Consider the following 15531-nt stretch of genomic DNA (forward strand, 5'->3'; position numbering starts at 1 on the left):
TAAACAAATAACATTTTTCTGCGTTTAATTCGTTACAATTGTGTTCCGTTCTAATATTTTTCTGAAATTTTTACAGCATATATTTTTCACTTTTCTGAAGACTATGTGGCCTGTTGCAGGCCTCTAGTCTTATGACAATAAAAGTTAGGAACTTTTTAAAGTAAAAGGTGCTTATACGTGAATTACCAACTTTAATCGCAAAAGTTTAGTGACAAAATTTGAAATTTGACGTTTTAATCATATTTATATTAAAATATAGAGCACCAAGAAGTTTTGTGGGAAGTTTTAAATCAAAATGTTTTATAAAAAAAAATGGTGCAACTTTTAATTTTAAGAAAAACGTGATTTCATTTTTATTTTTTTTTTATTTTAAGGGTACAATTGCGATTTTGACCATGTTTCCATACTTAAAATTAGCCATTCACCACCCATGGTCAGTATCTATAAAAATTATTTTGGGAATGTATAACGTCGGTATTAAAACTTGCACCATTATTTTTCTATAAATATTTTGATCTAAATCTTCCCAGTAATTAAAAAGCTAAATTATAAATTTCTTAACTCAACTTTTGCGATTAAACTTTGCAATTCAGGAATCTGCAATTTTACTTTAAAGAATTCATAAATTTTATTAGAATAAAACTGAAAGCTTCAACCATTGTCTTCATAAAGGTGAGGATTATATACTGTTAAAATTTCAGAAAAAAAATATTAAAATGGAACAGAGTTGTAGTGAGTTAAACGCAAAAAAACGTGAAAAAACGTTTTTTATTTTTAGGGAAAAATTGCGATTTTGACAATGTTTCCCCACATAAAATTTAAAACAAACGTCATTTTCGTTTTCAGGACCATCAAAAACATAAATCAAAATTAGCCATTCACCACACCGTAGTCAGTACCGGGTCATTTTGTGGGTGCGCGCTGCTCGTATAAATAGGGATATTGAAAATTTAAACTCACATTCATTTTAAAAATTGTAGTATTTAAAATATAATTATATCAACAAAATAATAAATTAATTTAACCGTGTAACTACTTATTAATTTATTTGTGTTAGAAAATAAATGTTTTGAATAAATGAAAAAGAAGTTGGAATATATTTTTGTTGTTGTGAATGATCATAGAAAAAATCATGTATGATTCTCACATTTAATTACCATTACGATGCTCGTATTCGTCATGCTGCATCATAATGACCATCATTAAATGCTTGTTGCATAATATACCTATACTAAATTTACAATCAAGACTCAGTAAAAATAAACAAACCAAGACACGTTAAATTCTAGTAGGAGCACTGCTGAATCATAATTTATAATGTATAAACTTTGGGAATCATGATTTGGGATTTACAATGTATATACATACCCCAGGCTGTGGGTGAAAAGTAGGTCTATTTCAGGATATAATTCAGGAATTTTTGAAACCTATCAGGTGTTGTAAAGGACGATACCAGGAATAACTTCTACTAAAATGTAACCAAAAATATTGTGCGCTTTTTTTTTATTGCGATTTTCATTTGTTAAATTTGCAATTTTTAATTATTTTTAATTTTGCAGCTTAGGATATTGAATTTAGAGAAAAACTTTTTAATAGAAAGTTATAGTAAATTAAAAAACCTACAATTTGAAATATGGTAAGTTTAATTTCGTTAACTGGTTATTGCAAAACATCCTGCGAAAAATCCAAAATGGCCGTTTTTTGCAATTGCATTATTTATTGTACAAATATTTTTTTTTATTTTTTAAAGCTTTAAAATGAAGATCTTTCAATTCCAAACATAAAAAAAATTGTGAAGCCAGATTAATGAATTTGTTGCTTAGATATTATAAATTGTTTATCCCAAGAGATCAAATGTCGAAGGCTATAACTTTTTGAAAAAAATCGTGGAAAGTTGGTGAAACATCCTTCTTTTGATAAACTTTTATATGTGAAATTTCATTTCTGAAGAAATAATATTACAAAAATGATACATATAAATGAAATATATTATTAATAAATATATTATTGTTATATAACTATAATAATAATAATGTTACTTCTTACTATAATATACAATATAAAACTTTTTCTTTTTGTAGTGACTATTCGTTTTGGATTTCACATATAAAAGTTTATCAAGAAAAACAAATACAGTGGTAAATAGACTGTATATTATAATGGTAATATTATTAAATTGTTTTCTGTCAAAATTTAATACAAGTTACGTAAAAATTTTCCGAGCGCGCGGATTTGAAGCGAGCCGGGCGATTTGCAAAATTCGGCCGCTTGCAAAAGCACCGATTTTAAAAATAAGTTTTAATAATTAAATATAATTAGGTTTTATAATAATTTTTATTTTAAGATAATATAAGTCTTTCTTTAGTCAATGGCTGTAAAATAATTTCTTAATTGTTATAAATAAAGGCACTACGATTTAAGAAATAAAAACAATTATCTCGGCTTCAGTTGGTTGTAGAAAATTTTTATTTTTTTATAAGTCTTCGTTTCGTATTCAGCTTCAATAATCTGTAAGATAGAAACTTATAAGATGTACAGGGCCGCTTCAGCTCTAAATGTTTTAACGAAATTTGCCCCCTTATTTTCAAACCCAAAAATTATCTTGGCTTCAGTTGGTCGTAGAAATTTTTTATTTTTTTATAAATCTTCGTTTCATCTTCAATAACAATAACTGTAAGTTAGAAACTCATAGGATGTACAGGGCCGCTTCAGCTCTAAATGTTTATAACAAAATTTGCCCCCTTATTTTCAAACCCAAAAATTAGAGGTATAAAAATGTTTTACGCATTTATTTACATCAGAATATAAAAACACAACTCTTTAGAAGGAGATTGGATGTTTCGTCAACTATGTACGATTTTTTTTCAAAAAGTTATAGCCTTCGACATTTTTGACCTCTTGGGATAAACAATTTATAATATCTAAGCGACAAATTCGTTAATCTGGCTGTACAATTTTTTTTATCTTTGGAATTGAAAGGTCTTCATTTTAAAGCTTTAAAAAATAAAAAAAAATTATTTGTACAATAAATAATGTAATTGTATAAAACGGCCATTTTGGACTTTTCGCAGGCTGTTTTGCAATAATCAATTAACGAAATTAAACTTACCATACCTCAAATTGTAGGTTTTTTAATTTACTACAACTTTCTATTAAGAAGTTATTCTCTAAAATCAATATCCTATGCTGCAAAATTAAAAATCATTAAAAATTGCAAATTTAACAAATGAAAATCGCAATAAAAAAAAAGCGCACAATATTTTTGGTTACATTTTAGTAGAAGTTATTCCTGGCATCGTCCTTTACAACACCTGATAGGTTTCAAAAATTCCTGAATTATATCACGTTTTTTCACCCACAGCCTGGGGTAACATAGTAAGTTATGACTCGGGAGTGCTTCTAGTAGCATTTAACGTGTCTTGGTTTGTTTATTTCTACTGCATCTTGATTTTAAATTTAGTATACCTACTATTATACGCTATTAGCAATTAAAACTAGTAAGTTTGGTAGTTCAACAAAAACATAAAATATATTTAAAAATATATATATATATATATATATATATATAACATTGTTAGCAAAAATTTGATTGCGAATTACCGTTTTCGTAAAAAAAGTACGAAACAGGGGATAAACATCAAGTGTCCAGTGATCACTTTACAACGTGCTATAAATATAAAATAAAACAGGAACTTGCCGTTTTTTTTTATTCTCACGCATTAACGAACTGCCCTCAAGAAAGATATATCTAGAGTAGGGTCACGTTTTGGCGTAACATAGGTAAGATGAAGGTGAAGGGCACGAGCGAAACGATAGGGCCGGACCCAAAAACAGGGATCAAACCCTTTGGCTCTGTTGATTTTGTCAATTAGTGTTTTATATATTTGCAGTAGGAGTAATATTAGCTTTTCTGCAATATGCCAAGGATATATTTTATGAAATAATGTAAACATTATTTTCATTTTTAATAAACTAAAAATATTTAGTTGAAGATAAAATCGTAATTATTAATAGTTATTGTGAGTTGATGGAAATATTAATGGTCACCTGTAGTTTTTTTTTAATTTCTACATAAATCCAAATATTTTAATATACATATCACCGTGTATATATATTATTATTAAGGTCCTTAAGAGCGTAGATGCAAAATTTCAGCGAATGCTTTTTAAACGCATTAATTTTTCTTCGAATCCTGAATAAACCAATAAATATTTTTGAAAATTTTAGAAGCAGAATGAAAGACTAGATTATTACCGAGGGCCGAAATTCCCTTAAAATAAACAAAAACTTTCTTTTGAATGAGATATTTAAAATGAAAAATCATCAGGTCGTGGTACCTTTTCTTCTCACCGGAAAGTCCAGGTTCCATGACCACTACTATATCCCCTGCAGATTTATTCCCATTTCCGGGTTTGGTGACCGCACATAGCTATTTTCTTCCCATTCGACTTTATAATGTCGTTAATTTTTTCAAAGCCTCTTTCACCTGAGTTCGGGATTGTTGCGATCATTTCTATCTCTCTTTCACTAAGTTTTTCGTGGAAGAACTTTCAAAGTCCATGTGTGGGCACGCTTGCCGTCTCCTTAGTCGTTCCTTCCTCACCGGTTTTCTCCACGATCTCGTTTCTCAATGCTGCCGAGGACTTGTCTGAAAGTGCCTCTCTTCGGTGACTCTCTTAAGGTTTTTACCTCATCCTTGATCTCTACCTTCATGTTTGTATGGTCGGACATTAGTCTCACTAAATTATTTGTACCTCTGGTCAGTTTCTCCATTGCTCTTACCATAGCCTTATGTCGAAGCTCTCCTCCTTCTCTCTAGACCTTTTTCCCCAAGTGAGGAGCTCCTTTGCAAGGTTGCCTCCCCTGGAAGAAGCATCTTGGTCAGGTCCCTACCCCTGACCGGAAATCTTCTAACCGAAGACCCACTTCCTCCTAAGATTAGAATCTCCTCCTTCCTCTTTTCCTATTCGCTGAGTACTTTCCCTTTGTTCCCTTGACTGCTGCTGTAGATGTAGTTGATGATGTTCCATAACATCATCTCATTCATAATTTGTTCCAGCTGCACCACCACTAGTGACTCGCTCCAATGTCTCTTCGTTTTGTTTTATTTTGTCCTGCGTGATTAAATACATATAGCTCCCACAAGTAGGGGCGACTTATACTGTCCGACAAGGCAGTGCCCCCTTGCCCACACTAAGGCTTCAATTACAAAGGGTTTCGTCAATTCTCCGAGAGCTTCGTTTGCGACCGTCTGATGCTAGGCCATTCACCACTTAGACACGGATCGGCTGACATCGTGTGGTTGAGGATTTTTTTATCGAAGTTTACTCTTATATTAAATGGAGTTTTAGAGCGCTCTAAAAATTTGAAAAAATTCAAAAAGATTCTGTTGAACACCAAGCATCATGATTTTTGTTAAATGTTTTTGGACCAGTAGATTCTTCCGTAAAACCAGTTGAAAAATTACTCACACTTTTCAAAAATTTGTTATGAGTTTCCAGTGAGTACCTACCAAAGAGCTCAACGGAGTAAAAGGGCAATATTTTTTAAATGAAACTGAAGCTATATTTTTGTGACAGCTTAATATAATTTACTATTCCCAATAAAACTAGTAAATTGTTTCATGGATTTAAATTAAAATTAAACTTTAAACAAAATTAACAAGTACTTGATGTAAAATCTTAAGAGGGGGTCTGGCGCCATTGTTTAGAGATTAGGTTGGCGCCTTTTTTAGAATTTGGGTTGGCGCCTTTTTCATGAGCCAGTCCGGCCCTTGTACATAACCTAATAAAACTAGGTCATAGAATATTCACAGATGTTTTGTTTTTAAAATAATCTTTTTTTGAGAACGATTTTCATAGTGGAAATCGAAACGTCAAACATTAGTGAATTAAAAATGTAATTTTCATTACATAAATAATTGTGGCTTAATTCCATATAAAGATAATACTTAAATTAATCTTAATGTTAACATAGGTACAATTTAAAATCAAAATTAAAACATGGTGATATATTGTCAAGCTAAAACAGTTAATAAAAAAGTTTTAATTTGATCATTTTGAAGTAAATTGCTTTGCTCTAGACTCTAGAGTAAAAGAAAAGAAATTGTTGTCGGTTGGAACCAACATTTATATTCATAGCAAGGGAGAACAGAAATTTTCCAAGTTTTTTAAAGAAACGGGCCATTTAGCGTACTGTTCAGACATTACTGCTCTGATTAATGAGTTAAGTATATTGAATACAAAGGACGTTTTACTACACAACGGTAATATGTAAGAATCTATACCTTCAGTTGATCCCAAACCCTTTTTTTGCACGATTGATCATTTTTGACTGTTTACCGTGACAGATTTTACGTCAGTAGGTGACATTTACTAGCAACTCGACGGTAAGTAATCCAACTCGACGGTAAGTAATGCACTTACCGTCGAGTTAAAAAATCTCTTAATTTTAATTTATTTTTTGAAGGAATAAAGAAAACTAACGAATTATTTATTAATATTGAAACTTATGGTACAATTTGTTAAATTATTTAATGAAACCCCACTTGTTTGGGCTGTGGTTTCACTTCTAACAGAAACTCCTGCAGAATCGCATACATTAGTAGTATCCAATATTTTTTCTCTTCAAATACGCGATCAAAGTTGAAAACTTGGAAATATCAACGCCATCATAAAGAAAAACGGTGGATTTAATCATTGAATATTCTGCCCAGAGGCTTCCAGGAGCTTTCAACTGCATATGTATTTAAACGAAATATGCCAATAGAGTCTTTTCTTCGATTCTTAAATTCTTGCCTTCGCACCATTTTTTAAAACTTTGGTAGGTATTTTGATAACGGATTCTGGATTTTTCGGGAATAATTGCGGAACACCCTTCTTCCCAAGCCCGTTCAATTTCTTTAAATTCACTTTCGCTCATATTTTAATTTATAATAATCAAAATTGTACTTAAAATTATTGACAACTAAATAAAAACTCAATTCTCCATTGTTGTTATGCACCCTAATTACTACCTAACAACCAAAGTATCTATCTTGATAAAATGAATGAAACTAGTAGTCCTGTCGCCAGGGGGGGTACAACGGCCTCCTGTATTCAGATGGACTTACCTAAGTTTTTATTATGTATTTTGGCCCGTAGAACACGAATTTTTTGGGTAACAGTTGATCCGGATGTCGAGAAGATTGTTATAAACAAAGAAGTTGAGGAATTACATAACAGCGATTTCTCGCAAAACAAAACATGTTTTTGTATTTTTTGGGCCATTCTAACCAAAAAATGTTCCTACAAGTTTTTTCGTAGGATGCATAGTTTTCGAGATAAACGCGGTTGAACTTTCAAAAAATCGAAAAATTGCAATTTTTGAACCCGAATAACTTTTGATTAAAAAATAAAATAGCAATTCTTCTTACCGCATTTGAAAGTTCAAGTCAAATTCTATCGCCTTCGAATATATACATTGCTAAAAATTTATGCGTTTATTGCTAAAAAAAGCTATAAACACATAGTGTTTCCCGTGCCTAATACATGAGTTTACATGCATGCTACGTAGAAATAGCCTCGCTTGCACTTTGTACCTACTCTACCTACTCGTTCGATTTTAAATGAGAAATCATTGAAAACATCACTCCAGCACTAGGTGTTTATACTTTTGTTTAACAATAAAATAATAAATTTTTAGCAATACAAATAACTAAAACCGATACACTTTGGCTTGAACTTTCAAATGCGGTAAGCAGAATTGTTATTTTATTTTTTAATCAAAAGTTATTCGGGTACAAAAATTGCAATTTTTCGATTTTTTGAAAGTTCCACCGCGTTTATCTCGAAAACTATGCATCCTACGAAAAAATTTGTAGGAACACTTTTTGGTTAGAATGGCCCAAAAAATACAAAAACATGTTTTGTTTTGCGAGAAATCGCTGTTATGTAATTCCTCAACTTCTTTGTTTATAACAATCTTATCGACATCCGGATCAACTGTTACCCAAAAAATTCGTGTTCTACGGGTCAAAATACATAAAAAAAACTTGGGTAAGTCCATCTGAATACAGGAGGCCGTTGTACCCCCCCTGGCGACAGGACTATAGTCAATATGACGAAAATGTTTAATTTTATCATTTATAGTGGTATCAATCGTGCAAAAAACGTTATAAGCATGTCGAACGTTAAGGATAACCGATCTCAGACAATAATTGGAGTCGTCGCTCCGCTCCTCCTCCAAACAATTGTCTTCGATCGGTATAAAACCCTTACCGTTCTCCATACTTAATATACTATTTCAGCGCGTCATTAATTTTGACGTCATAATATAAGATTTTAAGCATGTAGCGAATCGTTTCATGACATTTTAGTTAAATCTGACAGTTGTCAGAATATTTATATTTATGTTTACATAAATATCAATATTTGCCAGAATATTAAGATTTAAAATATTTTAAGGAAAAATTAAATAGATAAATTTACAATACAATTTCACTATACAATGTCCGAATATACCAATGAGATTGACAAATTTCTAACCTAGAATTACAGTTGTCATTTTATCCGTTAACACTGTGAAATAATTGTCACTATAGATTACTTTTGTTTCAAATTATCTTTATTCGCCTCTTGGATTGGTTATCTATTTAAGAATTCTAATTGTCAACCAATTATACATCTACAAGTATAATCGCTTTAACATGGAAGTACCCTTCAACGAATACATCATTTTCGAAGTTCTATGTATATAATACATAATCATGGACGTACGTTTTTTCTGTCACTTCGAGCTTAATGCGCGTGAGAGCGAATTCTACAAACTATGACGCACTGAAAAATTGGTCATTTAGTAGACTATTTAAAGCAAACTTATGACAACCTAGAAAGAGTGTTAAACAAATATGCTATGATTCTCTAGAACTCTAGAACATCTTCTTCTCCAGATTAAAAAAAAAGGCCCTATTGGTTGGATAATGTACTGATTTAAAAATAAACTTCCATTGCATTAGCATATATCTCGGTGGTATTACCAATTATCAATTTTTTTGTTTTGTGGTACAGTAGGATTAGATATCGACCTTTGTGCAGATAGAACTGGCATCTGAGGGAGTCTTTAAACCCTAATGAGAAGAATATTCTACGCAAAACGTGCTCCGATTACTTCTATATGTAAAACTGTGATTGATAAAAATGTATAAAACTTTTCCTAAAGATGGACCATGTTTAAGTCTCGTTGAAAACAAAAATTTTAGTTATTTCGACAATGTTTTATACATTCTAAAATATATAAAATCGCTGTTAGTTAATATCTTGGTTATAGATTCTGATAAAATTAAAAAATTTACATTTTGCATAATGGACTCCCCTCTTCGCGTAAATGGACTCTTCCAACTATTTTTGAGACGATCACCCCAGCATTTTACTATAGAGACAGATTAATAAAACGCCAGTATAGAAGCTTCGTATCAATAAAAAATACAGAATAAAATGGAAACAACATGTGGAAACAGAATGAATAAAGTAGACGAACTAAACAAATTTACAATATAGATCCCCTAGAAAAAACGCCAAAAGTGTGACTACTTCGTAAAATATAGGAAAGTTTAATGATGGAACAGAACATAAATGCCTAAATTTTATACAAACTACTATTATGCTCTGCATTTTCTTCTTGTTATGAGATTGACAAGCATCTTATTAATTAGATTAATTAATTAATTAGTTTAATTGCTACTCATGAAACGAAACCAAAATTTAATAAAATTTTTAAATAAAAATTATTCTCAGGGCTAATTGATTGGATGTATTACCTTTATTTTGTGGCTTCTAGTATTTCTCGTTGCTTGCTTTATCCAGGACAAAACAGGGAGAATAAATATTAGTCCTGTCGCCAGGGGGGGTACAACGGCCTCGTTAATTCAGATGGACTTACTCAAGTTTTTTTTATGTATTTTGACCCGTAGAACACGAATTTTTTGGGTAACAGTTGATCCGGATGTCGATAAGATTGTTATAGACCAAGAACTTGAGGAATCAAATAACAGCGATTTTTGGCAAAACAAAACAATATTTTGTATTTTTTGGGCCATTTTAAGTAAAAAATATTTCTACAAGTTTTTTCGTAGGATGCACAGTTTTCGAGATAAACGCGGTTGAACTTTAAAAAAATCGAAAAATTGCAATTTTTGAACCCGAATAACTTTTGATTAAAAAATAAAATAGCAAGTCTGCTTACCGCATTTGAAAGTTTAAGTCAAATTATATCGGTTTTGATTATTTGCATTGGTAAAAATTTATTTTTTTATTGTTTAACAAAGCTATAAACACGTAGGGTTTCCCGTGCTTTTACATGCGTTTTAACGCATGTAACGTAGAAATAGTCTTGATTGCACTAGTACCTATTCTACCTACTCGTTCGATTTTAAATGAGAAATCATAGAAACATCACTCACGCACTAGTTGTTTGTAGCTTTGTTTAACAATAACACAATAAATTTTTAGCAATGCAAATAATCAAAACCGACATAATTTGACTTGAACTTTCAAAGGCGCTAAGCAGAATTGCTGTTTTACTTTTTAATCAAAAGTTATTCGGGTTTAAAAATTGCAGTTTTTCGATTTTTTGAAAGTTCAACCGCGTTTATCTCGAAAACTGTGCATCCTACTAAAAAACTTGTAGAAATATTTTTTGCTTAAAATGACCCAAAAAATACAAAATATTGTTTTGTTTTGCCAAAAATCGCTGTTATTTGATTCCTCAAGTTCTTGGTCTATAACAATCTTATCGACATCCGGATCAACTGTTACCCAAAAAATTCGTGTTCTACGGGTCAAAATACATAAAAAAAACTTGGGTAAGTCCATCTGAATTAACGAGGCCGTTGTACCCCCCCTGGCGACAGGACTATATACTCAAAATTATATAAATTTTATAACTACTATTTATTTATATACTATACTATAAATATAGATATTTCAAATTTATGCTAAATTTTATTCTGTTAAATTTTTCTTTCAAAAATAAATCTTTAATTCTATGATCTCCTTTTGTGAACCAAAATTCATTCAGTTGAATCGGTAGCCTGTTCTTATTATTATTAAAAAAACAAAATTTGATTTCCACGTTTTTAAATTTTTATATCTTCTATGAATTTATTAATGAATAATTTATGCTGTAATACTATTAAGTTGACAAAAACAAATATGGTATGTAATACAAAACATTTCTCCCTTTTCACAAATATTCTGACTAACCTTTGCTCACGTCTTTATTTCTTCTGATGGATTGTGTTGTCCTCAGTTCTCCTACAACGTGCTCCTCGGATTCTGCGAACTGTCCTTCTCCTTCAAACTGTTTAAAAAAACAGCACTCGTTCGAATTCTCACCTCAAATTAAAATCTCTCACTCGATAAAAGCAATATCAATTTTTAGAATTTCAAGATTTTTTTCCTCAGCTCGGTATCTCGTGCAAAGTTTATATAATACGGCTACTCTTTCCAGACAGAAACTGGAATCTATTCGAACACAAGGAGTTTGTACTTCTCGACTTGATCACGGTTTCGTCTCACACAAATCTGCTTCCACGGTCACCAATTTAACACACTTTACACAAAAATACTACTTTCAAACTGCACTGATTGCTTTCGATGTTAATTACATATTGAATTCCTCTTTCTCTCATCAGTTTGAAACTCACCACTCCATTCTCCTTCCATCGGTATCCTAGCCAATCACAAGCATTCTCCACACATCATATCCCTACTTTTTTTTCTTAAGAACAAATAGTATAGTATACAGAATTTCTTTCTTGTCAATTTTCAGAAGATATTAAAAATGAATTTTACTTACAATCTAGAAAAACCCTCTATTCTAAACTAAACAAAATTGTTTACCATCGTTTCTTTCTAGGAAACCATTTAGGAAGCACTGTCTATTGTTCAATCAACCGCGGTACCCATTCATTTTCTAAATAAGCGTTTGTAGTCCGTTCTGTTGACATGTATAAGGGCCATTCCATTTCAAATCACTCAATTTTGGAGCAAAAAAAATTTTGGACCTCGGATTTGTCTGAAAATTGGTATATAGCTTCTACGGGACGTAAAAATAAGATATTTAAGGTCAAAAAATTTTCTTCTTCTTTTTTTCTCAAAATGTTATTTTATGCGATTTTACAGTGATTTGGTGTTTATTTATACAAATTTGCATTTTCTATCGTAAAGTATCAATGGAAAACATAATATTTTAATAGAAGGGAATCAAAAATGTCATTATATGGCATTATAACAAGTTACTTTGATTCAAAACAAGCTTTTGATCAAATTTAAACGTTAAAATTCAAAACGTTAAAATACCGTTTTTTACATTTTTCTCCATTCCCAAAATACATCATAATCGATTTGGCTGAAAATTTGCTCACAGATAGACAAAACATAGGACTTTAAGTGGTGAGAAGGATTTGAATTATATTACAATACCAAAAAAGTTACATGCAATATTATAGTCAAAAATATAGGCGTCTACTGTAAGTAAAATTAACTCGAAAATATCGACCTCACGACAAAAATTGTTAAAAGGAAATTGTAATAATTGTAAATACGATTTATTTGGAACAATTTCAGTTCCTACCATTTTTGTCGAAAATTTAAAAATGGCGGAGATATTGAGCAAAACAGGTTCTCCTTTAAAATCAAGATGGCTGCTAACGTAACGGAGGAATTCATTCGTGATTTTAAATTTAGGCTACTATTGACTCTCCTAAAGATCAGAAAAATAAAATTTTGGGCAGCTCGGCATTCAAGGTCAGATGCTATCCCGACTGGACTAATATATACTTTTGAGTCTGATATTACTGTATGTAACTTTTTTGGTATTGTAATATAATTCAAATCCTTCTAACCACTTAAAGTCCTATCTTTTGGCTATCTGTGGGCAAATTTTCAGCCAAATCGATGATAATGTATTTTGGGAATGGAGGAAAATGCAAAAAACGGTATTTTAACGTTTTTTACACTATAAAATTTGATCAAAAACTTGTTTTGATTCAAAATAACTTGTTATAATGCTATATAATAACATTTTTGGGTCCTTTCTATTAAAATATTATGTTTTTCATCGATACTTTACGACAGAAAATGCAAATTTGTTTAAATAAACACCAAATCACTGTAAAATCGCATAAAATAACATTTTGAGAAAAAAAGAAGAAGAAGATTTTTGACCTTAAATATCTTATTTTTACGTCCCGCAGAAGCTATATACCAATTTTCAGACAAATCGGAGATCCAAAATTTTTTGCCTGAGTGATTTGACATGGAATGTACCATAAATTGTTCGTAGAAATTTTACCACTAAAATTTTTCTCTTCCGCGAAACACGTCTTACGGCTAAATTATTTTATTTACATTTGACCATATACAGGGTCATGAAAATTTACGGTCTCGTGGTCTATGACATAAAATTAATTTTTTAAATTCTCCCCATAAAAATTTAATTTTGGACCTTGTTGGGGGTGTTTCCCCATTTTCCCTCCCCGTAGATCCGACACTGCTCTAAACCTCCTTTCGTATTTCATGCTAACTTCTAAATTTGTTTTGATTTTTCAAGATTTTTTATCTCTTCCATAGAGATGCATAAGAGATATTGAAATTTACCCTTCGGTATTTTATTTGTGAATCGACAAAGCGAATGACTGATATGCGAATATTCTGTTGTCTTCAATCAGTGTAATATGGGTTTCAATCTTATATAGGTATTACATAGTGTATGAAAAATGGCATACATACAATTTTATGAGCGTCTGGTGAAAGTTCCGAATCCCTATTTGTAATTTTTTTTATTAAAATTCGACCGTTCGCCCCAAATTAACTTCTGACCTGGGCAAGCGGTTGAATACCCAATAACACCTGCATACTACGAAAAATTCTATTCGCTCGCATCCGAAGATCACGTCATAATTATTGTTGTTGAGTTCATAGCACCACTTGTCATTAATTACTTAGAAAGTAAACAATCCGTTTAAAGGATCAACCTTTTTGAAAGGATTTCTAACTCGTTCCATTTCAAAAGAGTCATGAATACTACAGCTTTAATTTATTACTGTACGCCCATACTGATAAATATCTCGTGCCACACATAAGAGATCTCGGAAGCGGATTTGTCATTATGAGATAGACAGAGCTTCACAATGGCGGGCACCACGGCGGGCACATCTTTAGTTAAGCGCGGTAGAATCCTGGCTTAGTGTTGTGATGTAAAGCGACGCGAGACGATGCTGGGCCCAGAGCACGCCAAATAGAATTCTATTTTGCTGACGTCACAAAATATAATTTCATATTGGGAGAATCGACGGTTGCTAGGCAACGTGACGTCACTAAAATAGAATTCTATTTGGCGTGCTCCCACAGCTGATCTTGTATCTGTCAATGAGCTTCGATGCTATTCTCTATCTGTCAAGTACAATAGTACAAAAGGTTCCTTTGTATAGATAATAATTTATCAATGATGTAAAATTGTTTTTTGTATTTATTATCGTTATATATTTTATTCCAAGGTTCGCGATTTTAAATAATTAACCAACTAATTTCAATACTTTCCTTATGGTGGCATTTGAGTCGGATTTAAATAAATAATTTTTGCTTCATCTAATGCATAAGATATAATTAACTTTACCCTTCGATATACAGGTTATAGTCAAAGCCCGAATTTAAGGCACTACTAGGTTTGACTAGGCAATCCTCAAGACTGACTAACGGTCTTAGTCAAAGCCCGAAATAAATTACAGTTTCGGCCTTTGACTAGTCAAACCTAGAAGAGACTAAGTCGGTCAGGCAAAGGTCGAAATTTAATTTTATGAAATCGGGGTTTGACTAGTCAAACCTTGATCAGCTATTAAAATGTCGTAATTTGTTAAATTAAGTTCATTAAAACGTCATTTTTTAATTTTCGTCATTTTCGTCATTTTATATTGTCGTAATTAAAATAAAAAAATTAGTTATTATTCTCACATGTTGAGGCATTATGGCATTTAGAGTTGCACAATACGTTAGACCTTTTACACTTATATAATTTTGAAGAGCATTTCTTATTGTTATAGCATTTTATAGACCCTTGTCCTCCAAATTTAGAATATTTTGTACTAGTTTCTCTTGGAGACAGTTTAACGTCTGGAACATCTTCGAAATATTCTCTTTGTGTTCTCTTTTTTGATTTCTTGAAAAAAAGTTTGTTTATTGTTCCGTATTTCGTACCAACTCTATATAAACCGTCAATTGTTTTATTTGTCTGATGCCCAAAATATTTCAAGTATCTCCTTTGGCTTTATAAAAAGCTGGAGATAGGTATTGTTACAGTTTTTCCGATCGAAATAGGAGGAAATTTTCTTTCACTTAAGTGTTTCTGTACGCGCCACTCACCCCCAATTTTAATTCGAGTCAGAGCGCATCGTGGATGCGTGCGATCATCACCCCGACTGAGGGGAACGACTAGTACTCATTCGTCTTCAGGGTAGTACACAACATTTTGTCACTATCAAATAGCAATAAGTAC

The sequence above is a fragment of the Diabrotica virgifera genome, chromosome 7, assembly GCF_917563875.1.
Source record: "Diabrotica virgifera virgifera chromosome 7, PGI_DIABVI_V3a".
In the NCBI taxonomy this organism is placed as follows: domain Eukaryota; kingdom Metazoa; phylum Arthropoda; class Insecta; order Coleoptera; family Chrysomelidae; genus Diabrotica; species Diabrotica virgifera.